The sequence below is a fragment of the Centrocercus urophasianus genome, unplaced genomic scaffold, assembly GCF_019232065.1.
Source record: "Centrocercus urophasianus isolate 14NV4802_14NV808 unplaced genomic scaffold, USGS_Curo_1.0 seq_12, whole genome shotgun sequence".
Lineage (NCBI taxonomy): Eukaryota > Metazoa > Chordata > Aves > Galliformes > Phasianidae > Centrocercus > Centrocercus urophasianus.
Genome location: NW_024884364.1, coordinates 5,181,436 through 5,205,354, shown reverse-complemented (window position 1 = coordinate 5,205,354; position 23,919 = coordinate 5,181,436). Strand labels below are relative to the sequence as shown.

Below are 23,919 nucleotides of genomic sequence, written 5' to 3'. Positions count from 1 at the left end.
TGTGTCTTGCTGAATTAATTGGAAATGCCAATGTAGGAATGCTCCCTTCCCACGAAAGTGCAAATTCAGGGTCCTAAGAATGTAAACTGCAGCTGTTGGAGAAAATTTTGAAATGTTTCAAGAACCATATTTATGTCTGAATTAAGAGGGTTTTTTTATACAGTATTTAGAGCTCCTGTTGGTTTTTTTAGGATGACTTCTGCATTTACTTTTACTTAATTATGAGTCATCCAGGTGATAACCATGTGCAGATTGGTTAATAAAACTGAAATGTGACAAGCTGAACTATCATCACAGCCTCACAGCCAAACACACCTAATCTGGAAATGCAATGCTGAAGGTTCTCATAGTAACATTATCTCAGCATTTTGCATATCCAATGCCCAGCAAAATGGACTTGAAAAAAAACACAAAGAAATATCCATACCAAAAATACAATCTTCTCTAAGTGCAATAAAGACAAGATAACATTTCCCAAATGTCACAATTTAGAAACCTATTCATCTGAGACATTAATGTTCAGGTACCAGAAGCATCTGTATTTTTCATTCCCTGGATTCCCCACAACCTCTGTTATTAAAAAAGATAAAAGATTGACTCAATCATGTATTACCAGTTATGTATAGCTGAAGCTGCCCAGCATGAATCAGTTTCACCAGCATAGACTCTGTAAGGGGCAATGCAGAGTTTAAACACAACTATATAGGAAGAAGGTTCCCTCCTGCGGTTTATGTACTCCATAGAGGTGTGAACATTTCAAAAGAAAATCTGTTGGTTGTGTTAAAACTTACCCAAAATTTTCATACCAAAAAGTGTAACGAGCCTAGGAATTCCAGTGGGATTCAGCTGCTTTCCTCTGGGCCTCTTGTGCTTCATAAGATGACAATATTCATAGATAGGTAATATAGAGGGAGATCCTGCAGGGCTCTGAGCACCTACAGAGCTCCCTGAATGTGCCCACAGCTGTCATAACCCCACTGAAGGGCTGAGCATAATAGTGCACCAGCCCCTATAGCCTCAGACAGCACTGACTGCACAGCTTCCTCAACCCATGCTGCTATAAACACTTATTCACGAACATTTTTTATTCAGCTTATTTTCAACTCCATTTTTCTTCCTCATGGCAAAGAGAAAGAATTATTCATAAAGGAAGTATGGGTGTAGTTTTCCACATACTTTAACATTGGCCCGCTCATGTAGCAAACAAGCCCTTCCAAAATATCATAATAAAGCCACCATCCTAAATAACTCCACAGCATCTTTCTTTTTTTCAGAGCATAGTGATAATGTTCCATCATAAAGCCACGTATACACGAAACATTGTCAAATGAACAACTGGAAATCTCCTCCTCTAGGCTAAGAATGTACTGGCAGATGCCATCCCCGTAAGAAAACCTTTCAGTAAGACATGAGTTTATGAAATCTGGGAGCTATGTGATTCCCAACTCTGGTAGGGGCAGCCAGATGAGGGACCATCACACAGCTATGCCACCAGCTGGGAAGGCGATTTGGTACCTCTCCAAGTTACTGCAACAGATTTGCTCAGCGTCTCCACCTAATTGTGTCTAGGTGGCAGGAATATCCCCAGAGCCAGGAGAAGAGGAAACACTGGATCTCCACTGCTTCTGTAATCAGCAGAGGAGCAGTCATCAATCTGTTCCAGGCCTCACTCACCAACCTGAAGAAGTCCCATGCTATCTGAGGGCCCCAGGGCCACCCTCTCACCACCAGTCCTGCTCTGTTGCTGAGGGTGGAGGGAGAGGTGAAGGCAAGGCAGGGCCCTCTGCATTCTTCACCATTTGCCTGCTGTGGAAGGATTCGGCTCACCTGAATTAGCATCTCCCTCTGCTAAAGGAGAACACGGCTGCAGGAATTTAGCACAGGAGGACGAATGGGAAGCACTGAGTGGAAAAACCATGAAAGAGGAATAGAAGCACAGTTAAATTACACAGTAAGAAGTGACCAGAAGCAAGCATTACCCTTCCTTATCAGCAGTTTACCCACAGTGAAAGAAAAGGAAGGCTTCTCATTTTTGTCCCCCCCGAACTGGGGATTTAACACATTGTAACTGGTTCCAGCAGCTTCAGCAGCTGCCAGCCTTGGCAGAGGCCTACCTGGCCTCATCACCGTCCCTGTGCTCCAGCTGGCCCTTCCTGAAGTAGCACAGAGAAGCCAGCCCTGCTGCTGCCCCTTCTGCGCCTGCTCTGCAGAATTTATTTAAATGCCACTAGCGTGAAGCTATTTGAGAGAAAATAAAAGCAAGCGCCGAGCCCCTTAACTCTTCCCATAGAGTTAAAAACAGAGTGCCAGGGATGTGGAACAGTTCTGCCTCCAACGCAGGGCTCCAGTGTGAACTCGGGAGGCAAGAACATTGGATACAATGCATGCTTGCCCCAGGGAACCTGGGAAATAATGAATGGGAGAGGGAAATAAGAGCAGCTTCTCCTTCAGACTCAGGGCAGCATCCCCACACACTTGGCGGCCTGAAAACCACGCAGCAGCCAAGCGGAGCATGCTGAAAGGCACTGACGTGCAGCTCAAAAACCAGATGCAAGCTACAGTAGCCTGGACTGGAGCACAAAGATCCAGGCACAGACAGGCTGGGGCTGCTTAAAAAGAGTGGCAAGTTGCCCAAGGCCTGGAGCCTGCCTGACAGCAGCATAGCCCCAGCCCCCTGCGAGTCCACAGTGCCCCGGTTTTCAGTGGAGGCACTGACAAAGCGGCATTGAGGCCGTCAGGGCTGGCTGAACATCCCATCTGTGAACAGTGGGCGCCTTGTTTGCTGGCTCGGTATTGGGAAGACTCTGCAGAAGGCTATTGAAATGGAAATGTAGGCCTTGCACCCAGCAAGGAGGAGTGGTGTGGCCTTCTCCCACACAACAAGGGCAACAGGACACCTCAGAGAAGAGGAAGCATGGGGGAGAGGAGGGCAGAGGACAAGAAGGAAGAGATGCACTTCAGCACATGCACTTTGTGAGTGGACACTTTCTCCTGAACCTGGAATGCAGCAGGTGAGAGACCTCCTTGTAGAGGGATAGAAGGAACCTAATGAGGTAAAGCACTGCATGTAACTGCTTAGCCACCCTGCCTTACGAGAAACAAATTCAGTAACACAGGGCATTGCCTGGCATCCCGGCCCTGTAAGAAGTGCATTCAGTAATGCTACATGCACGATACACCCATGGATATCATCACAGATCACAAAAGCACATCACAAACACAAACGAGGCCAAGCTGAGTGCACACAACCCCAAGAAGTTAGGCCCATGCAAATAACCCCATGCAACACATGGTGTTTTCAAGTCCAAAGAAACTTTTCTCTCTTCTTCAAACAGCAGAAACTGTGAATCCGTCACTTCCTTCTCACTTGTTTTTGTGTTGGTTTTTTTCCCTCTGGAGGTGGGGAGAAGATGGGAGTAATCCCATGTAACGATTAAGCATGGGTTACTGATGACAGCACACCTTTCCAGGCTGCGAGAAAGCACAGTGGCTTTTCACACAGGCCATCTGAGCAAGCAGTGCAGCAAAGGAATAAATCAAGACAAACCGTCAATAAATTAAACCTGAATTAAATTAATTAAGAGAAGACAATATGACTTCAATCACTGCAAATTCTACAAGGCGACCTGTGGCTTTAATTTCACAGCTGTGCTTGTGCTATCCTGCGGTGCCATCAGTCTAAATTAATTCTAGGTACTCACCCAACAGCCTGGGAGACAGCAACTGCCCATGAAGCCCAGTGACTGAGGTTCAGATATCTCTCCTCATCCTAGTCTTTATCCAGGAGCAGTCTCTGCTGGATGGGAAGACACAGTTTCCCCCCAATCTCCATCTCTTGAGGTGACCATCAAACCACACAGAGAGTATAACAGGGTCAAGAACACATGAGAGAAGAAAAACACAACTCCACATTTCCACAGGTTCAAGCAAGAGCTCAAATTTCTCTTAAAAGAGCCTACTCTAAATACCCTTTCTATGCCACTTTCTCTGTGCAGGAATCTGGGAAAGGACACAGAGTCTAAGAATGACCTTTAGTTTGCACATTCCTTTCTCAGCCAGAAGCAAAAAAAAAAATGTTTTTATACACCTCCGGTGTTGGTAAAGGTATAACATAGAGGTAGTTTCAGAGTAATTCACAAGGGAGTTACTCAAAAGTTCAATTATTGCAGGACACAATCACAGACCACAGGAAAAAAGGAAATGCTACATTGCATTACATTCTGCTCTTAAACAGCTTGCCAGGAGTTCCCTGTCTCATCAGCAGGAAAGGAATTTGAAAGTAGAAAGGAAGAATCAAAGGCAGAAACGAAACCACTGAATGCGTGTGTCTGCTGCCCACCCTTTGCTTTAGAAAGTAATTTTTCTCAACATTTCCCATTGCCTCTGTTTCTTAACAACCTCATAGACAATGGGAAATGTATTTGGAAATAAAGATACAGAAACACAGGCAAAGCTTTATTTGTCCAGAAACCTGGCAGATTCCAAACTCCCCCAGTAGGCAGGAAGGGCTTTTCTTTAGCCTAGAAGATACTGCAAAAAAGTACCACAGACAGAACAGAAATGTCTTTCCAGAGCTCACTGAAGGGTGGAGTATGCTTTGATTAAAAAGCTATACTTCAATGAAGGGAAAGATTAATGTGCCCTGCAGAGCTATGAAGCCTTTCTCCAGATATGTATTGTACCCAGGAATTAAGAGACACTGTCTGGGGGTTCCTCATGGCACCCACTTCCCTTCATACTTTCAACAGTGATCCCCACACAACTAAAATACCTGAGACTGAAGGGCAGGGAGGGTAAGGTGCTCTCCTGTTACTACTGATTTCTGTATGAGAGAGTGATTCAGTTATTCTCCAAGCAATGCCTAGTGCCCATTTTAGTCTTTTTACTGTTTATGATTCCTTCACAATGGTTAAAAAAATGATTTACTCTCCATTCACAGTTGATTTTAAAATGATTTACTCTTGAGTCACAATCCCTTGGTGAATGATTTAAGAAAAAAAAAAAAAAAATTCCCTCTGAGAGAGATTGCTTGCACCAGCACTTGGCTGAGACTCATAACCTTGATCATAGGATGCTGGGTCTCAACGTAACTGGAGAGCAACAGACTGGGAAAACTAAATAAAAGCTTTTCTTGCTTGCTCCCAGGAATGCCCATGCAGTGAGCAGCCATTTCCCGCTTACACAACTGATCCTGTCTCTAAAAAGAGTTATGAACAACAAGGCAAGGAAGGACAGCCCAAATAAAGCTTATATGCAAAAGTCTGTTAAATTACTGTAGGGCAGGGACTTGAAATTCAGAAAGTGAGAGTCATGTGAATCACACCAACGTTTCCACATGTCTGAGGGCATAAGGAAAGGTATCTTGGTCCCCCTGGGGTCTTCTGGTCTCTTCATAAGTAGGACCAAACATCTTCTTCCTTTTCAGGAACACATCTGGAAGCTTTAGCCAGCATCCTAAAAAACAACTCAACTCCTCAAAGAGGAGGGGACCTTTCCTGACATGCCTCCATATGAACATAAGCATCCAGCATTAGGCACCTAAGTGTGGTGAATTTGGCTTAATTCAACTGACATGAGTCTCACTGTCTGGCCTTGCAAAAGGTTGGGTTAGAGAAATTCTGCAGAATGCAGACCACAGCCAGCCATTTTGTCCTTAGTTTCCATTCGTCTGAATAAAAACAAAAGCAGGGAAGGAGACTGCTTATGCCCTGTCACGGTTTTGTGTTTTTTTGGTTTTCAGTATTCCACATCATAACATCATGTAGTGCACTGGGAGTTAAAGTGTTAACGCTCCAATTCCAGGTACCTATCCCTGTACATCATGGAAGTCATGGGATCTGGCCTTTCCAGGTGTGGCACTGTCTTACTGCCTTGCAATGGGTGCTGGAGGGTGCTTTCCTTGCTGTGCCAAGCTTTTCAGGTTTGACTCGGTCTCGGGAACTCTCTCACCTATTTTATTTGATTTATTAGTCTCAATTTCAATTAGGTTGTATTATATTGTGTTATCTTGCATTCTGATATCACAGTTAGTAAAATAAGTTTTCCTCCATAGATCATTGCTGCTGTTTGTTCTTTTTTTTCCTTCTTTAAGACCAGCTCCCATCTCCCTATCCCTTTTCCCTTTCCCTTCCCATTCTGTGGGGCTGGGGGGGCCCCACTGTCACGGGCATAGATTGATCTAGTTAACTCCATGACATGCCCAAAGAGAATCTGTCGATCGCTGCTAAAGAAAGCAGCTTCCCTGCTTCACTCCGTGGCTCCTTTTCCTCAGATACAGATCAGAAGTGCTAGTAGCACATCATGCATGAGCTTGCCCACTGGATCTGGCCTGTCTTGCTGCTGAAGACTGGGTGACTTTCCTCCACTTAGGTAATAAACAGGTGCTGCCCATCACAGGTTGCTCCTGAGGAATTTAATGCTTATTCCTTTTGAACCCACACATCATCCCGTATTTCCAAAATCAGTTGAAGCCATTTTCTTTACACTAGCGTGCTCTCCCTTCTTCTTCTTTCCATTTTTCATCCTGAAGTAGAGAACAGATTCTGACCATGCTGCCAGCAATGATGATGAACTGCTTGTACCATAGCAGTCAAGAGAAGTGCCACAATATGTTTTGCTAGATGGCCCCTGCACCAAAACTCCTCTCTGTTAATAGGGGCACCAGCAAGCTTCAAATGGGCAGTGAATGACCATCAGAAGAGTGAGTGCTCTGCAATGAAATGACAGCAGAAACTTCAGGAATATAATGTGTCTGCAGGAAATGGATGAAAGATCCAATCTACTTCGCAGAGATTTAAAACCTAAGGATTTAAAGAAATCGCTGTTTGTTGTTACTAATATAACAATAAATTAACAAAATAATAATGTATTAACTATTATCTCCTTTTTAATGCCTGCTTATGATTTCCAGCTTTTGCCGCAGAGATTTAAAGGCAAACTGTTGAATCACCCAACCATCAGTACAGCTCAGGTATTCAGCCCAGATGCTGCCAGAAAAGCAGCAGTGCCAGATGCCACATCCCCTGGCACTGCTAAAATAAAGCTGAACATGTACTAAAAATAAAAGCAAAAATCACGTGCTTTTGTTTGTTGCTGCTTCTTTCAACCTCCAGGACAGACAGACACTGAGGACATATTTAATCTACTGTTCTACTGACTTTATACTTATCGGGTGACTGCAGCTTTGATTAGTGGCATACTTTCAAGTCTCGTACGGGAGACAGAATTCCTGAGTTCCTTTGGGCATTTGCAGGGCTCTCAGTATTGTAGCATCCCACACCCTTCATAAACAAATTCTCTTAGTTTTCCTGCTCCTCTGGGATGAGATACTGGTCTGCTTGCCTGCCCAGTCCAAGACTCACTGTTCTCCTCCAAACCTCACAAGGTCCTGGGCAGCCTGCTCTGATCTCCAGAATCCCCTGCCCACCTCAGTGTTCCTCCTGCAGTTCTATGATAACTCTCATGAGACTTTACTCTCACCCTCTAATGAGCCCCAGTGTCCCTTACTATTGTAGTCAGGGAGGTAGTTTATCCTGTTTGCTGAGAATTAAACTGGGATTGGGAAAAGATAACTGAAAATACCAGGCATCCTTGAAGACAAGCAGAACAACCCACTTCCTTAATTGTATTATTATTATTCTTTTTAAATCAAAAAATGCTGTTATCCTGCTTGCAGATTAACCATGGTGCAGAAATGTGGCAATGGTTTCCATCAGGATTACTGCAGATCTGGCTCCATGCAGCATGAAGGAAACTAAGGAGCTGTGAGAGACCACTCAGATGCACCATGGCTGCAAGCTGAAGCAAGACAGCTCTGCCAAGCAGCAGCATGCAGAACTAGCCTGGTTCTCCCGCACCTTCAGCTGCTCATCAGGAGCACTCAAGTGCGTAGCAGAGGGATGCTTGAGTGACCCAACGCCGTGCCAGCCAGGTGCCGTACATCCTAGCATGAATCAGAATGACTAAAGCCTGCCAAAGCTCATCTCCTTCAAAGCTAATTAGGTGTATTTACGCTGGCATCCCTCGTTTGCCGTATCTGGGAGAGCTTATCCTGAGTCCTAAGCAAATACATGGAAGGCAGCTGAGGTCTTCTGCTGTGCTGCCCAGTATCTGTAGCTTCTGGGTGCTTCATGGACTAGACGACACTGCACTACATGACCTCAAGGTGATAAGAAAATGCATTTTACCCTGGAAACACCAGAAGTAGTACTTCTCCACACAGCAGCCTTCTGAATTTCATCAGCTCCACCCTCCTGCCCCAAGGCAGGATTTCCTACAGCCCTGCCACCCTGCCAGCTGCTGGCTGAACCCATCTTTAGAAGCCTGCTTCCAAAGTGGAAACCCCACACCTTCCCCAGACAGCCTCCTACAATGCCTGCCAATCCTTCCTCACAAGAGAGACCTCCAAGGAAGATGTAAATGCTGCGGGAGCTAAGGATACACACGGCACCACAACCTGGAATTAAGGTTACAACTGTTTGGGTTTCTGCGGGAGAGCATGAGCACACAAGTATAACAAGCTCTGGAAGCTTTGAGAAACCATGCACCATCCTCACATGGAGAGCAGCCCATAAGATAAAGAATTCCTTTGCAGAGTCTCTGAAGTTCTACTGTTTTGTATATCTGCACTGATGCTGGTGTAGATACATCCACAGAGTACAACACATCCTTCTACATAATGGCAAGGGAAAAACATTACAGTTCTGCTTGGCTGGGCCCCGGGTCATGGCAGTTTTGTTACAAACCTTTATTCTTGTTGTATATCTTGGGCCACGGCTGTGGCAGTAATAACATAGCATCAGCATAATTTTTTTCCCTGATAGCATCCTTAGAAGCAAGCCCCTGTTATTCCCTTCCTAGACGTGAGGAGAACAATGCTCAGGAACCAAGGCAGAGATGCTCACTCCACACTGCTTGTTCTGTAGGCAGTGCCTCCTGCTGTTCTTCCCTTCCTCTTGTTCACATGGCCAGCCAAGGAATAAAACCCTAGAAACAGTTACGAAATTCAGTCCCAAGGCAAAAAAAAAGCAGAATAACTAGAAGATGAATGGAAAAAACAGCATTGTCGAGGTACTGTATTCCCCTACTTGAAATCCCCCTAGTAATATTTCCCTACTCAAGCTCTCAGTAGAGCAAAAGAAACCCAAAAATAACACAGCACACTGCCTTCCTGCTGCTTTAGCTGTGTCAAATACTGCAGGACAAAAAGGACAACAGCACCCAGGCGCAGCCAGCTGCTAACAGTTATTCCTTCGATCTCTCTGCAGTGATGATGGGACTCTCCCTGAGTCTCCTCTTCTCCAGGCTAAATATTCCCAGCTCTCTCAGCCTGTCCTCACAGGACAGGAGCTCCAATCCCTTCATCATCTTGAGAGCACTCCCTTTGATTTTTTCCAGTGTGTCCGTGTCTCTCTTATACTGGGGACCTCCAGAAAAACAGCTGTGAAGTCCTCCTTGCAGAATTTCTGCCCCATCTACTTACCAAACTGCATACAGGAGGAGACGAGAGCATGCATTTTCTACCCTTATTCCTTGGTGCTTATTTACTCTGTGTGCTTGCATAGCCACAGTCTGCATTTGAAATAAGAATCTTGCTCATCCATTGAGAAGTGCCTCCCATACCCACAGAGGGGACGGCTTCAGCCACTGCCAGCCTATGTGCTCCCTTTGGAAAAAGCACAAGCAGGCAGGGCGGGGGGAGAATCATGAGCAGAAGCCGTGATCTGACTCTGTCAGCAGATGACTTCTATTTGCACTCGTTAGCACTGCCCTAGCGTGTGCTAACACCACCCCCTCGGGTAATTTAAAATTATTTATAAAAAAAAAAAAAAAAAAATAGAGGAGAAGAAGAAGAGGAGGAAAAAAAAAGCCCGTATTTCTATATTTAGGTGGTTAGGATAATCGGGGTGGAAGAGCCCATCTGTTTGACGTTCACTCCAGCTGCTGTGGATGCGGAAATTTGTCTATTTTCTTTCCTTTTGCCTGTTTTGACTTGTCCTCGCTGACTGTGACAGCCACACAAAGATCCTGATGCATGGCCATGGCCAGTTTGGTCTGAAACTGTGCACCTTCACCCTCACGGAGTCACTGCGGAATGAGTCCACACAACCAGGATCCTTCTCAGGGAAGTGTAAAACAGTTAGTAACAATAATTACTATTGTTATTATTTTATTGTTAGTATTATGTTCATAACACCGAAGAGAGCAACACAGAGAGGCAGGAGACAAGGTAAGACACGCCGCAGTCCTCCATTAAGGTCAGTTTTAAGAAGGCAGCCTCCTCTCTACACATCCTCCTTTTGGGAGATCTCCCCACATGAAGCCAAACTTCTGTGAGATGCCAACTCCCTGCCAAAGGCACTGGTCACTGGATGAACGGCCGTATTTCCTTTCCAACCTGCTTCTTTTGCCATTCTTATTTCAAGATTCTCCACCAGTGGGCCCAAGCTAAATTCAGAAGTGGCCTTTGATCTCACACCTTCCTCAGTTGACCAGAGCTTGGTTCCCAAAGAACAAGTATCCAGCGGCTTCCATCGATCTCCTGATGCTTTTCCTGTCATAGATATGACTGCCTTTAAATGATACAGTGTCTCTGCCTCTGTACACCTAATGCAGTGCCAATAACTTGGCTCCTAAAGGCATCCACATACTGTTTAAGGACATGTGGCAGTCCGCTGGGACCGTTTACTGTTTATCTTATTTGGTATACGTGATTGCTTTTGAATTTTATAACATGCATCACTGGGGTTATCAACAGTGCAATCATACGCAATGAATTTGCTAAAAGTCCTACGAGCATCAGAAAAGAAGGCCAGAACAAAACCCAGAATTGCAGCTCTAGCTTTTCCTTGCAGTGCCTTCCCTAGATTTTGAGCTGAGGCCACACGACAGAACAACAAGCAGCAAAAAGCACAGATTAGTAAGTAGGAATGTGGATGGGGAAACAGGCCAGCCCAGAGGCTGCCTAGTGCTCCCTGCAGCATGCACTGCTGGTGTTCCTCTCTTCTGCCCTGCAAATGCTCCCTTACCTTCCCAGCCCCAAAAAGATGAATCTGTCCTGTTGATCTCCATATTTGCAAGAGTGGGATTTAAGTCATCACCTAATGGGCAATAAGTACGTCCAGAGGTCTGAAAGCTTTCCTTTGGAAAGAATCCTTTTCTATATGTCCTGCAATTCTCTTGCACACAAGGAGTCGATGGACACTAATGACCACTTTTTGCAAGATTGTCCTTGGGATATATAATGTTTGGGGTTTGGTACAAAGCATGGATTAGTTGCATTTCTGATTAAGCTCACTGTCTAAGCACAGGAAACAGCATCATGCTCCTTGAAGTCTGCTCCAAAGAGCTCGTTTTAGCTCTTGCAAGTCAGCAGGAACAGTCGCCCTTCCCTGCCCCAAAGTCACTGCCAACCTGTGCAGCCACCTCCCACACACTGCCCAGAGGTGGCTTGTTCTCTTCTCAGCTTCCCAGAGCACAGCCACCTGAGCCACTTTCCTCTCCATAGTGTCAGATATTTGCTGCCAGGAGGGAAAGACTGGGCCATGCTTGACCCTCTTTTAGACATGAGAGACCTCACACAGGTCACCTGAAAGCACAGACAAGAGAGATGAAGTCTCACCAATTTGCAAATCCACAAAATGAATCATTTAAGCATACCTTTCACAAAACAACACCTGCGTTACAGAGCTGAAGGGTACATCACATATCTTCAGAAGCTGCTTTTCCACCACGTGCAGCCTTCAACAGATGCACAGAAAAATGCAAAGCCTTCCCGATTTCTATTCTTACCACAGCCTTTTAAAATGCTAATGTAACTTACAGGTATTCCTTGCAGACCTGGTGAAAGATCTCCTTTCTGTGAAGGTCACTTCTTAGGCATTATTTAACATTTGTCAATTTTTTTTTTTTTGTGAGAGAGAGATAATAATTGAATAAAGGCACATGGAAAAGATTGTAAAATATGAGACATCTTGAGAGATGAAGAAATAAAGAGGGAAGTAAGACTAACAGCTGTTTTTTTTAATCCTTCACATTAATTCTCCCAGTGTTTACAGTGAAAGTACAGAATAGCACATAAGGGAAACTTCAGGTGAGCTGTCTTGTATTTGATGAGTTGAGGAATACTGCAAGTCTGTGCAATATTTATATTCTCACCTCCTCCCACCATCCAAAAATGCAGCTGAAGAAACAAAACAAAACAAAAATTCTCTCAAACACTCACTTTCATGAAAGATAAATCTGCTTGGGTCTATATTTTTGGACCTTAATTCAGAGAGCCACTTAAATATATGCTGAAGTTCATCATTTACCATTCTACCACTTATGCATCTACTCAAAAATATGCCTGAAGTCAAGCATATGCACAGCACTCTGCTGACTGCGGACCCTATATCTTTCTGTTCATTTCTGCAACTATTCCAATCTGGTGACGTGAATGTACAAGGAAGTAACACATTTTAAGCAATTTTAGCACAATGCTGGCAAAAGTGAAGTCTGAACCTGATTATCCACACCGATAATCTGATTAATCATTAAAAAGTAATAACTAATTCTTCATACCTCTCACAAAAAGCTTAATTCTAACCGTTACTTTCAAGATGTCAGGTTGTTGAAATACTACTTCATGAACTTTTGCTGTGGATCAGTGCCAAGTAAGGAAACCTGAAGCTGAAATACTGCTGCCCCCAAAAGAAAAGAGGAAAAACCCTGCTCATAAGCATGTGTCAAATACCACTTGCAGAAGCTATTCAGTAAGTAATTTCAAATAAGCAAAATAGGAAGAAACCACAGGATGTTCACAAACAATATGCAAACAGAAATGGAAGAGGAATTCATTAAATAAATTATTGGCTATAAATTATTCACCTCTCTCTAATCTAACTACCACTTAGACTATAAAATTCATGACATAAAAGATACAGGATACGTAACAAGGCATCATTAACTTATGCATCTCCCAGTGCTGCTCCATTTTGACTGTCCAGTTATATTATTGCATTAAGACAGCCTTTTGTCTGTAATGGAGTTTGAGTGTAATACGTTTTTGCTTTAAAAGCCTGGCTAAGGAAACCTGGTCTGATTTTATACTGCGGTTTGATCTTGACCAAGGCTGAATAATTTCCCAAAGATGAGAGAAAGATCCAAGTTACCCTCAGAACAAGACCCAAACTAATAGAAAACTTGTACAGTTGGCTAAATTTATGAGATTTCCACAGTTTGGACCCATTTCACATAAGTTCACAGAGGAGAACAGATCACGGGGCTTCACAGGTTCTGCCTCAGCTTCCCTATCTGCCAAATGGAGGGATGAGATCCCTTCCATTTGGCATGGAGGAGGGAGCCACAAACCACGAGGCATCATAGCATGCACTGAAAGACAGAAAAAGGCTTTCCAGAAAGAGGCATCAAATACAGCCTGCAATTATTTTTAACCATAAAAAGAAACCCTCCCAGGAGGGTTTCTCACTTACAACCAAGGATAAAGACAGTTTTTTCATCTTGTTTTTGTCACGACTTGTTCTAAGTGACAGTCATACTCTGCTACTTGTTCGGTCTCTCAGCAGTTGTCTTATTTTTTCTTTAATACCATATTTGTTTACTTTTAATTAAGATGGTGATGATTGTCACTGAGTTTCTGTGTTTGCAGAAAACTGATGCAAACTGTGGTTATTTGGCTGTGGAGGAAGAGAGTGAAAAAGGGCTCCTACTGTTGTCAAAATAACCTCCTGATTGTCTCCAAAGCCAATGCTGTCACTGCTGTTGGCAACACACTGCAGTTAAACATCATGCGTCGTTCATTCATGTTTACTCCTTCGAAATGCCAGCAAGGTTGGTCTTGCATTACTTCACAGTCATAGAATGGCTTGGGATGGAAAGGACCTTAAAGCTCATCCAGGCTCAGCCCCCTGTTACGGCCGTGGTTTCCACACACCAGATCAGGCTGCCCAGGGCCCCATCCAGCCTAGCCTTGAACACCTCCAGAGATGGGGCATCCACAGCTTCTCTAGGCAGCTTGTGCCAGTGCCTCACCACCCCGAGTTAAGAATTTCTTCATAATACCTGATCTAAACCTTCTTCATCATCCTGCACTGATTTGTAGAGTGCTCAGTCCTTGGCCCAGTGGATGTCAAGGGCACCAAGTCCCCACACAGCACACTGGTATTTTTCATTTTAAGAGACCTTCAGCAAAAGGGCTCTGGCCTCCACTTTCATCAGATCACTCTTGAAGACTCCAGCTGCAGCTCTTGATCCATAGATATTAAAAGCAAAATGTGCTTTGCCATGGCATTCACTACCTCAAGTACCAGCATACCTATGGCACTGCTGACATGAGAAATCATGGGGATGCCTCCCTTCCTGGCTTACTTTCAACATAAATCCACGACAGCTACACTTTCTGAAAGGAACCTGAGGGAACTGAGTGCTTAATTCCCACAGGTATTTCAGAGAATCACAGCTGTAACAGGCAAAGCCTTATTTTTTTTTTTTCCATTTCCATAGTGAAATTACAGTAGAGAATGGATACAAAGGAAGGGCTGGAATTGGCCAGATAGAGACCAAGGTTCCCTTGAGCACTACCTTCAAAACAGCAGGAGACCAGTTCTGGCCACAGCAGCCTTGCACAATGGTGGGTGAGGTGCTTTCTGTCTCTGGGCCTCAGTTATCCCACTGAGGATGTGATGATCTAAACAGCATGGCTGCTGCTTAAGTCAGTGAAGAGGAAGGTCATGCAAAACTGAGCAGTAAAAATGTGAGTGGGTGGAGAGCAATGCAGCCATGAAAGGTTCGGGAAAACATGCTGGCCTCCTTCTTTGTGCTCTTCATCTCCTTCTACAAAGTAGTTATTCAAAGCAAAAATAATATACCGTTCCTACAAAGGCAGCATTCATCAGACATGCATATATTTAGACCATTGTGCAAACAATTAGTGACTTTTGTCTGAGGCAGGAGAACGGTACCCGGGCTGTGGATGGGGAGATGGACGAAATCCCAAGTCAGTCTACAGCAAAGAAGAGGCCAGGAGCCTTGAGGACAGATTCAGCCTTGGTATAACACTAATGCTAGCAATGCCCAAGTAGACCAAGCATAAAGGGCAAAGCTCTCATGAGTATAGTCCATCAGGTGCTAGATGTGTATAGGACATGCTCTCATCTTCCTGCATGTCTGACATCTCCCTTTAACACTCCAAACAACAAACAGGTTGCAGCACAAGAAGGACAAGACAAAACATCCCTCGTTCATTTTATTTTGCAGCCCTTTCAGCCTCCCATACTGTTACAGAATCACAGAATCACAGGGTTGGAAGGGACCTCAAGGATCATGAATCTCCAACCCCCTTGCCACAGGCAGGGACACCAACCTCCACATTTAATACTAGACCAGGCTGCCCGGGGCCCCATCCAATTTGGTGGCCTTGAACACCTCCAGAGACAGGGCATCCACAATCTCTCTGGGCAGCCTGCTCCAGAACCTCACCACTCTCTCTGTAAAGAATTTCCCCTTGCACATCTGAGGTTGCCACATGTTCACTTGTCCCTGCACACCAACACTTGCTTACTAGTCTTTCCGTTAACACAAAGCACTGCACAGAGTGTGGAAGCAGCAGCAGAAACTTGGTGGCAGATAGGAACAGAGCTCACATCTTCTGGTCCCCAGTGCTCACAGCCAAGCCAAGAAAAAAGGAGAAAAAAAAAAAAGCAAAGAGAAGAGCTCCCCCTCCACCAGTGCTTAGGTTTTCCCTCCCTTGCATAGCATTGCTGCTGCTGAATCACAGCCTCAGGAAATGAGAGAAAGAGACCCAAAAGGCAGCCAGGAAACCCACCGTCCATTGGCTTTACTCCACGCCAGGCGAGCGGGCTCCTTCTGCTGCAGTGACTTGGCAAGCACACCTCGCTCTGACTCAGCACCTCACTGGCACCTCCTGGCAATTAGTCCCACAAACTGCTGACTGTTGCCCAGAGGGCTAACAGGAGAGTCAATGGGATGCCAAAGCATACCCTTCTTACCTGTGGAGGCCCCTGACGTGGGGAAGGGGTGCTAGAGGGATGGGAACCAGGATGGGAAGGAGAATACCAACCAATTTGTACCCACTGTGTCAATAAAGGGATGAAGAAAGCGTAGCAAAAGTTAGTAAACTAACACAGAGCACACAGAGCACTGCATGGGAAGGGATGCTGTTGATGAGTCCTGTGATAGGGCCTGGGGCACACCAGCTGTCCAAGGGGCAGGAGGAAGGGCTGCCCTTGACAAGGCAAGGACGCAGCAGTTTTGCAGGCAGACTGGGGCTATGCTGTCACCCTGCCAAGTAGCCAAGGTCCTCCCAAACTCTCTTGGCTCCCAGCTCTCAACATACGGCCAGAAAGCCAAGCAGGCACGCAGCCCAGCAGCTACACAACTAGTGAAGGCATTCAGACATCAAACTCCATCAGATAACAGTGCTCAAGCACACACTCAGCTATGTAAGCAGGCGGGCACTTTAGATTCCCTACCACACAATTCAACAAATACTTAATACAGGGCAGGAAATGTCAAAAATAACTACACTAACCAACAGTTAGAAAGTTCAACACATCTCAGTCTGCAGAATTCATCACAACGTAATGTCACCGCTTGGAAACCCAGCATGGGCAAAAGGATGGAGGCATCAAGTTGTAAGGTGAGTAGGGCACAGATCCATCTGCATGGCCATAGCTGAAGAGGCAAAAGGGTTACTTAACAAACAAATCACACCACAGCAATCTGAATTCACTGATCAGGAGGCTGATATCTACTGCACAGTGTGGAGGGAATGCAAAGAAATAATAAAGTCAAAGAAAAACACCCCAAAAACACATCAGAACACATTCAGGAATTAGCCAAATGTTACAGCAGGCTACAGTTTTGCAATATCTTAGATGGTTGGAATTCTTAAATAGTATGATGGTTGGACATGCTGATCTTAGCAGCCTTTCCAACCTTAATGATCCTAGGATTGTGAAGATAGCTAGGATAAGGAACTGCCAATCTCAGGACACTTAGAGGCTAAAGACCCTAAAAAGCACACAACAGGAGACAAAAACACTCTGCACACAGGAACTTGCACCCCTCAAACCACTGATATTGTGAGAAGAAAAGGAGAGGACTAAGTGATTAACTCTCCATCCATCCAAAGCTGCTGCCCCACAGCCTGGTGCCAGGCTCTCCCCCTGTCCCTGCCCTGGCCCTGATTACAAGGGATTACCCCCAGGTCTCCTCCGGGCTGCAGGATGGGTTTAATCTATTCCTTAATATCTGGAAGAGAGACGGCGAGTTGGCTGAGATGAAAGAAGATTGGGAGAGACTTCCAAGGGATCTGACAAAGATAGGCAAGTGGGCAGCACGATGCGAGATGAAATTCAGCATTATCCAGCTGACAGTAATACAAACTTGGGAGAATAATCTGAACTGCTCGTCTTCCAAGGGGCTCTAATTCAACTGTAATCACTTGAGCAGAATATCTTTGGTATCACTGTGAACAGCTCAGTGAAAACATCTGTTCAGCAAACAGCGGTGGTCAAAAAGCAAGTTGGCTGTAGGATGTCAAAGGGGATGGGAAGAAAAGTGTGACGGAAGCATTAAAATGCTGGGATCTCTGCTGTTATCTGTGGGTGGCACACCTGGAAACACAGAGGAGATCGAAAGGTTTCCTCATTCACCAGTACATAACACCTACTGATCAAACACAGTTAAAACCGAAGCAATTTAACAGAGGTGAAACTCACATTTCTATCCTTGTTTTGTTGAGTTTTTTCTTTATTTTTTATACATAATAGCAAGAAGTTGCTCAATACAACTGAAGAGCAGGGAGTGTGGCCAGGTCTGAGGAAAAAAATAAAATTTTCCTTTCCTTTTTTTTTTTTTTTTTTCATTTCCCCTACTTATTCCAAGCACAGCCCTCAGTTAACCACCAGGAATGATTAGCACACGTTATCAGTAAAGTTAATAGCTTAGCAAAAATCACAGAGGCCTGAGCATTTATAAGGCAATTGGGAGTAGCCACAGATATGTGAGGTAGAATGAAAAAGGGAAAAGAAAAATAAAAAAGAAAAGAAAAGAAAAGAAAAGAAAAGAAGAGAAAAGAAAAGAAAAGAAAAGAAAAGAAAAGAAAAGAAAAGAAAAGAAAAGAAAAGAAAAGAAAAGAAAAGAAAAGAAAAGAAAAGAAAAACTCACAACAGCATTACACCCTCAAGCTCCCAGGCATTAGCCAACTTCTAATTAACAAGGATTAGGAAGTAATCTCCCCAGTGGGCATGCAGAGACTGCATCCCAACCCACTTACTGCTGGCAAAGGATGCCAGCAGATGCTGGGCAGGGGAAGAGCTGGATCCCCATTGCCCACCCACAGCCTGGGCCTGACAGGGGGCTGAGCTCTGGGTTATCCCAGCTCCAGGCAAGGAGGCAGGTCTGGGGACCCACGGAGGGGGAACAGGAATGGAGATGGGTGTTTTATTCCCATCTGGCACCAGCTGCTCACTGCAGGGGTTCTGCATCCCCTTGGAAGCATCTAGTGCTGGCCATGGCTCTGCAGACCGGTGGTGTGACCTGACCCAGAGCTGCTGTGAGCTGCCTGCAGAAATGCACACAGACTGGAAATGTTCGCCCTCTGAAATTACATTCCTGCCTTCAGCATTTTGAAGAAGACTGAAGCCAGGATGTAACCCAGTGGAGTTCATACATCAGCTTTCTCCTGCTGATGCTTGTGAAATGTAATCTGGTTCACGTTTCTGTAGCCGGGCTGACTTGTGGGGATACGAGAAAAGAAAAAAAAAGCATGAAAGAAAAAACATAACAAGTCATTAGATCTTTCCATTGCAGAAATTTGTCTTGCATGTAACTCCACACAGATATGCAGAGGCACAAGTGCTGCTGTGCTGCCAGGAGGAGAGCTCTGTGCATGCACAATAGGAGGCTGAGTGTGATCTGCTGGCCCTGATCAGCAAGGGGGCTGCATTTCCTAAATACAATATTATCTCATACTCACATTGTGATTTTTTGGTGCAAATAGTGTCCTGCAGTGTGCTGGATAAGGGAAGAACATAGGCAATGCCATGTACTTGCAGGTGGTTTTTGCATGTGAGTGCCAAAGAGGTTAAAAAACAATGGGCAGGGACTGTGCACAGATACCACCAATAGCAGCAAGCACTGTAGTTTAGAAATGTGCTGAAGAAATAAAAAATAGGAACAACTTTAGTTTTTATTGCAGATACTTCCACTAAACCAAACCTTACTGCACTCACAATGCTCTGTAAAATCAAAACTGTGTTTCAAAAAAGAACTAGGAAGAATAGCCAGAAATATGTAAGCATCCACCTCAAGGTTTTTTGGGATGAGAAAGTTTGACTTTTCACATCAAAATATCTTCAGTTTTGTTGTTGTTGTTTTTAGTATTATCACAGTACAACTCCATAGAGAAGCACAATGCTGGCTGACCCAAAATGGGATTTCTCTCATACATTTTCTTTCAGAAATTTCAAAGCATTTAATTTCTATTTCTATCCAATATGAAGCCTAACCCCTCAATCCTGATGAAGCAGATAATTTGTCCTTAGCCCAGCTCAAGCAGCAGAAGCAAAAAAGTGAAGGTGGAAGCCGGAATGGACTCAACTAACCTCCAAAAGCAAAGAGATGACAGCAAATATGTGGAAAAATAGATTGCTGTACATAATTAATAGAAGCGTTTTCTCCCTCTGATACTTAAGATGTGAAACATTTGTGAGAGAAAAGTGGGGTGGTATGTGATCAGCAGCCCGGTAACTGTGACTCTTCTAAAGGAGAGCAGGGCAGATGTCCTACATGACAGCAAGCAAACAACTTCCATCTCTGCACATTTCAGCCTTTCCAAGCCATAAATCAAACCGACTGCACTAACAAAATATGTTCAGAGTCTCTCAATTAGTTGATGCTTATAAATGACTGTGCAAACACAAGGTAGTATTAACAAGGGAACAGTCTTTGTTACACTACTGTCTGTTAAACAACCAGGAGCTGAATTTCTCTCTGAACATTCACAAAGGGAAAGCAGCATTAATGCTCGACAAGGAGAAAACTACAAAGAACAGATTTTCAGAGCATGCACTTCCCCTTGAAATAAACTGTGTTAAAAGCACTTTACTTAAAAAGCACAATGATAGTAGCATCCTGCTAAATGTAGGTGACTCACCACAGTGTAGTAGTGAGCATCCCCGAAGAGTGCCATTACAGTATGGCTTATCCTGCTGCATGAATATAAGCATTCTCCTGTGGTTACTGTTTGGATCAAGGCACTAAGGACTACCAGCATCCCTTTAACCTTCAGTGGGTCATGAAGCCTCTCTGAGCCTTGCTTTGTCCTTCTCCACTGCTGGTAGCGTAACACAAATTCATCTGCCCCACAGAGGCAGGAAAGAAGATTTCTAAGTTTCTTAATGAGTTGTTTATACCATACTTTCCATCCCATATTACCAGTGAGCAGCTAAATATAGTTATTCTTGAGACACTTCAAGATCCCTCAGAGATTAAATCTTACAGAAGAAAATTGGACTTCAGGCAATACTGAAGAAAGAGAGGTTGAAAAAAAACAACATTACAAGCAACAAAAAATACCACCTAATAGTTTCCAAAATAAGGGTAGGATGCCTGCATTAGAGATGCAAGAGGTAGTTAATGCATCTGTGCCTGCCGCTGGGGACCAAGGTCAGGTCGTGAGCAAAATGATTTATCTACATGTCACAAAACCACACAGCTTGACACCAATGGCAATCTGTTCCAAAAATGCATCAGCATGAAAAAGAAAGGCACAGCCACAGTCCTCTCTTGCTGGGGCTGAGGACCTGGTTTAGGGCTGGGAAGAATATATGGGCTAACAAAATGGTGCTGCAAAGCCAGAACTTCAATGCACGGCTTCAGCTGGGAGAAGCCGGGATAAACCCAGTGTGCAGGAAGGGGACTTTACATAGGGACCAGAAAGACCTGCCTGTGTGAGAAGTTGCAGAGCAGCTGTTGCACTGCTGCGTTGTTACCAAGCTCACACACTCACTCCCCATACTTGCCAGATCCAGCTGCAACAGGCCGTAGCATGCTGACATCTCGTCTGCTGCAATACTGTGTCACACGACCCAAACACCATGCACAACATAAATAAAAAGTTGTTTCTGCATCTTAGCTGTACCCGACGTGTGACTTCTAACACATCAGAAAACGTGCAGTAGGCTATTTCTGGTGATGAAGCAGGATTGACGTGCAGTAGCAGGGTTGGTTTTAAAGCCCCAGAGTTCCTTCCTATCTTTCCATAAACTTCCCTGAGGAGCCTGAAAAGTATTATTTTCACAAAAGTTACTATGTTTGTAATGCTTTAGAGTGAAAACAAATACACTGCCCCCTCCCCAGGAGCCTTAAAATGCATATAATAAGCCAAATGAAAGCAGTCATCTGCTCCAGTTAAAAAGAATCATTGCTGTTTTACAAATCACAAAACAACGTAAGCACATGGGGCTATAACATTTGATTGACATCTCACTGCAAAGTCTGACTGTGTGAGAATGACAAAAGCAACTCTGAGGACCTTCTCTCACAGCCACTCTCCACTTGTTGGCGTGAAGTATTTCTTGTGATGATACACTCTTACAGTTCCTGATACTTTAACTTCTAAGCTTTATCCCTGTAATTTGGGTAGCCCTTTGCACATGGATCCTATGGTATTCTTCTTCCTCCATCCTCGAAACCAACACAGAGCCTCAAAAAAGGAAAATCGATCTTCCTAACCAGTCTGCAGCTCAGAGCAAAAATACACACACTCATCTCCTACAAATGTTATTCAGAAGAATCTCTGCCAATTTTATTTGAGCCCGCACAGTCTATGTCTGTTGCTTATGCCTATCAGGATTTTATTTTCAAATCCAAGACCAAAAATACGACCATACTTCTGTTGTGTAACACAGAAGTGACGGCGTATCACAGTTATTTTCATCTACCACCATCTTCTGCAGACTTTTCCTTAGAGAGAAATTAAAAACAATCTTGAGACACAGGTGGTTCACTCAAGTCATTTTCAAGTCTTAAAAGTTAGTGCAAGAAAAAGCATTACGTTGGCATAAATAACTATTTTATGAAAGGTATGTTTCTGTTCTTAGTTGTTTCTACTGTCATTGTCCTCACATGCCCCCTGCCAAAAAGAGAAAATTAAATATTTAGTCAATCTCTTTTTTTCTTTTTTCTTTTTTCTTTTTTCTTTTTTTTCTGAAGAGATAATCAAACGCCCCTGCAGTTTCAACCTTGGGTCTGGTTACTGCTGGATGCTCCTGCAGAGGTAGAACATCAACAGCAACACTTTATCACTTATATGCTTGTCATTGCAGAGGCATGGTAACTTTTTAGTTCAATCTTTGCCACATCTGCAGATGGAAAAAAAATTAAAACGTAGTATTGAGGATCTGCAAGTGAACATGTGCTTTCCAACCCAGAAAAGTACCAAACAGGAAAGAAAGCAGATGAAGTTTGAAAGAAACGTGATTGTTTGGTTTAATTAAAGGCTAATAAACTCTTTTTTTCTTCATAATTCATCCCTTTGAAGTCAGCAGGTAAAGTTTCCAGTTAACACATGCAACTTCTAACTGGCTTCGGAGAGTGGGACTCGGCGTGCTTTCAGGGCTGAGGCACTTGTGAGAAGCCCACCTTGCTGACCACCAGGCTGGCTTCTCGCTGTGCCTGGCCAGAGGGGCACAGCCTGATCGATGCTCCCTGCAGGGCTGTCAGGGCCAGACACAGCAGCCCTAGCAGGCAGCTCCATCTCAGTGCAGGCTGCCAGAAGTTTTGCCCAGCCTTTGCTGAGATGCCCCCAGTGCTCTCGCAAGAGAGCCCATCGTTCCTGCCTGTCCTCTCGCTCTCTTGGGGCCCCCTGCATCAGGTTGTCTGCTGTTCCACCTGCAGAGGCACCCAGCCAGCCTGGCCAAGCTGTGCTCTGCTCACTGCCAAGCTGACTTCCACAAAGTGACTGATTGGATCTGAGTAGACCCAAGAAAATGAGACCTACTTGTAGATCTCCAGAAGACATAGCTGTGTAGGCCTGCTCTGAAGTTTGGCACTACTTGAAAGAAGGCATCAACAGATGAGCCTGAAGGCTTCACACTTCGCAGGTTCTCCTGTTGCCCTTACCGCAGTGCCTCTGGGTGCTCTCAGCAATGTACCAAGCTATGTGACGGACATCACTCACACGCCATTTGTCCCCTCTCCTCACTCAGGACCCGAACACATCTCACTGTGCAAGGTCTGAGTTAGATGGGCATCCCTACGGCTGGGCACTCGAAGCTGAGGAAGCAGATGCCGGTTAAGCACCAAGCCCTGGGCACTCAGTTAGCCAGGCAGCTCGGTGGTATCTCCACGCAAAGTTCCCTGCTGTCTTGGGGCCTGAGGGATGGATCAGAGTTTGGCACCCAGGTGAGCTTGCCACCGGGTTAGGCCCTGCCAGCCGAGAGCTTGTGAAGCCCAGACAGTTTACAGCAAGTTTCACAGCACCGTAAAAAAAAAAATAATAAAATAAAAAAAAATCCACTAGTACTAAATGACGGTAGTAAAAGCGATGGTGCAGGAGAGGCAGCGCGAGGTGCGGAGCAGCCAGCCCGCAGAGCGCTCTCCGCCGCCGCATTCCCGAGCATCACCGGCGGGACCGCCACCAAAACTTCCCCACCGGCCCCCGAGACCCCGCGTCCCCGGGTGGGGGCGGCGACGCTCCCTTCCCCGTTCCCCGCGCTCCCCGCGAGTTGCCGCCGCTCCCCGCCGGGCTCCCCGCCGCTCCCGCACTCACCTCGCAGGGCCAGGAGCGCGGCCAGGGCGGCCGGCACCCAGCGCCCGCCGCCGCCTCCGGGGCGCCGCCGCAGCGTCATGCCGGGCCGGCCGAGGGGAGCAGCGGGCCGCGGGCTCCCGCCT

General features: G+C 45.1%; 1 protein-coding gene across 1 annotated transcript in view; it reads right to left on the bottom strand.

Annotated features, from left to right (window-relative positions):
* The window catches only part of IGSF11 (immunoglobulin superfamily member 11), an 85,480-nt gene extending 61,652 nt beyond the window's left edge, over nucleotides 1-23,828 (bottom strand). The window contains exon 1 of the mRNA XM_042810468.1: nucleotides 23,798-23,828. The gene's annotated coding sequence lies outside the window, so the exon portion shown is untranslated. The remainder of the gene's footprint in view (nucleotides 1-23,797) is intronic.
* Between the last annotated feature and the right edge of the window lie 91 nt (nucleotides 23,829-23,919).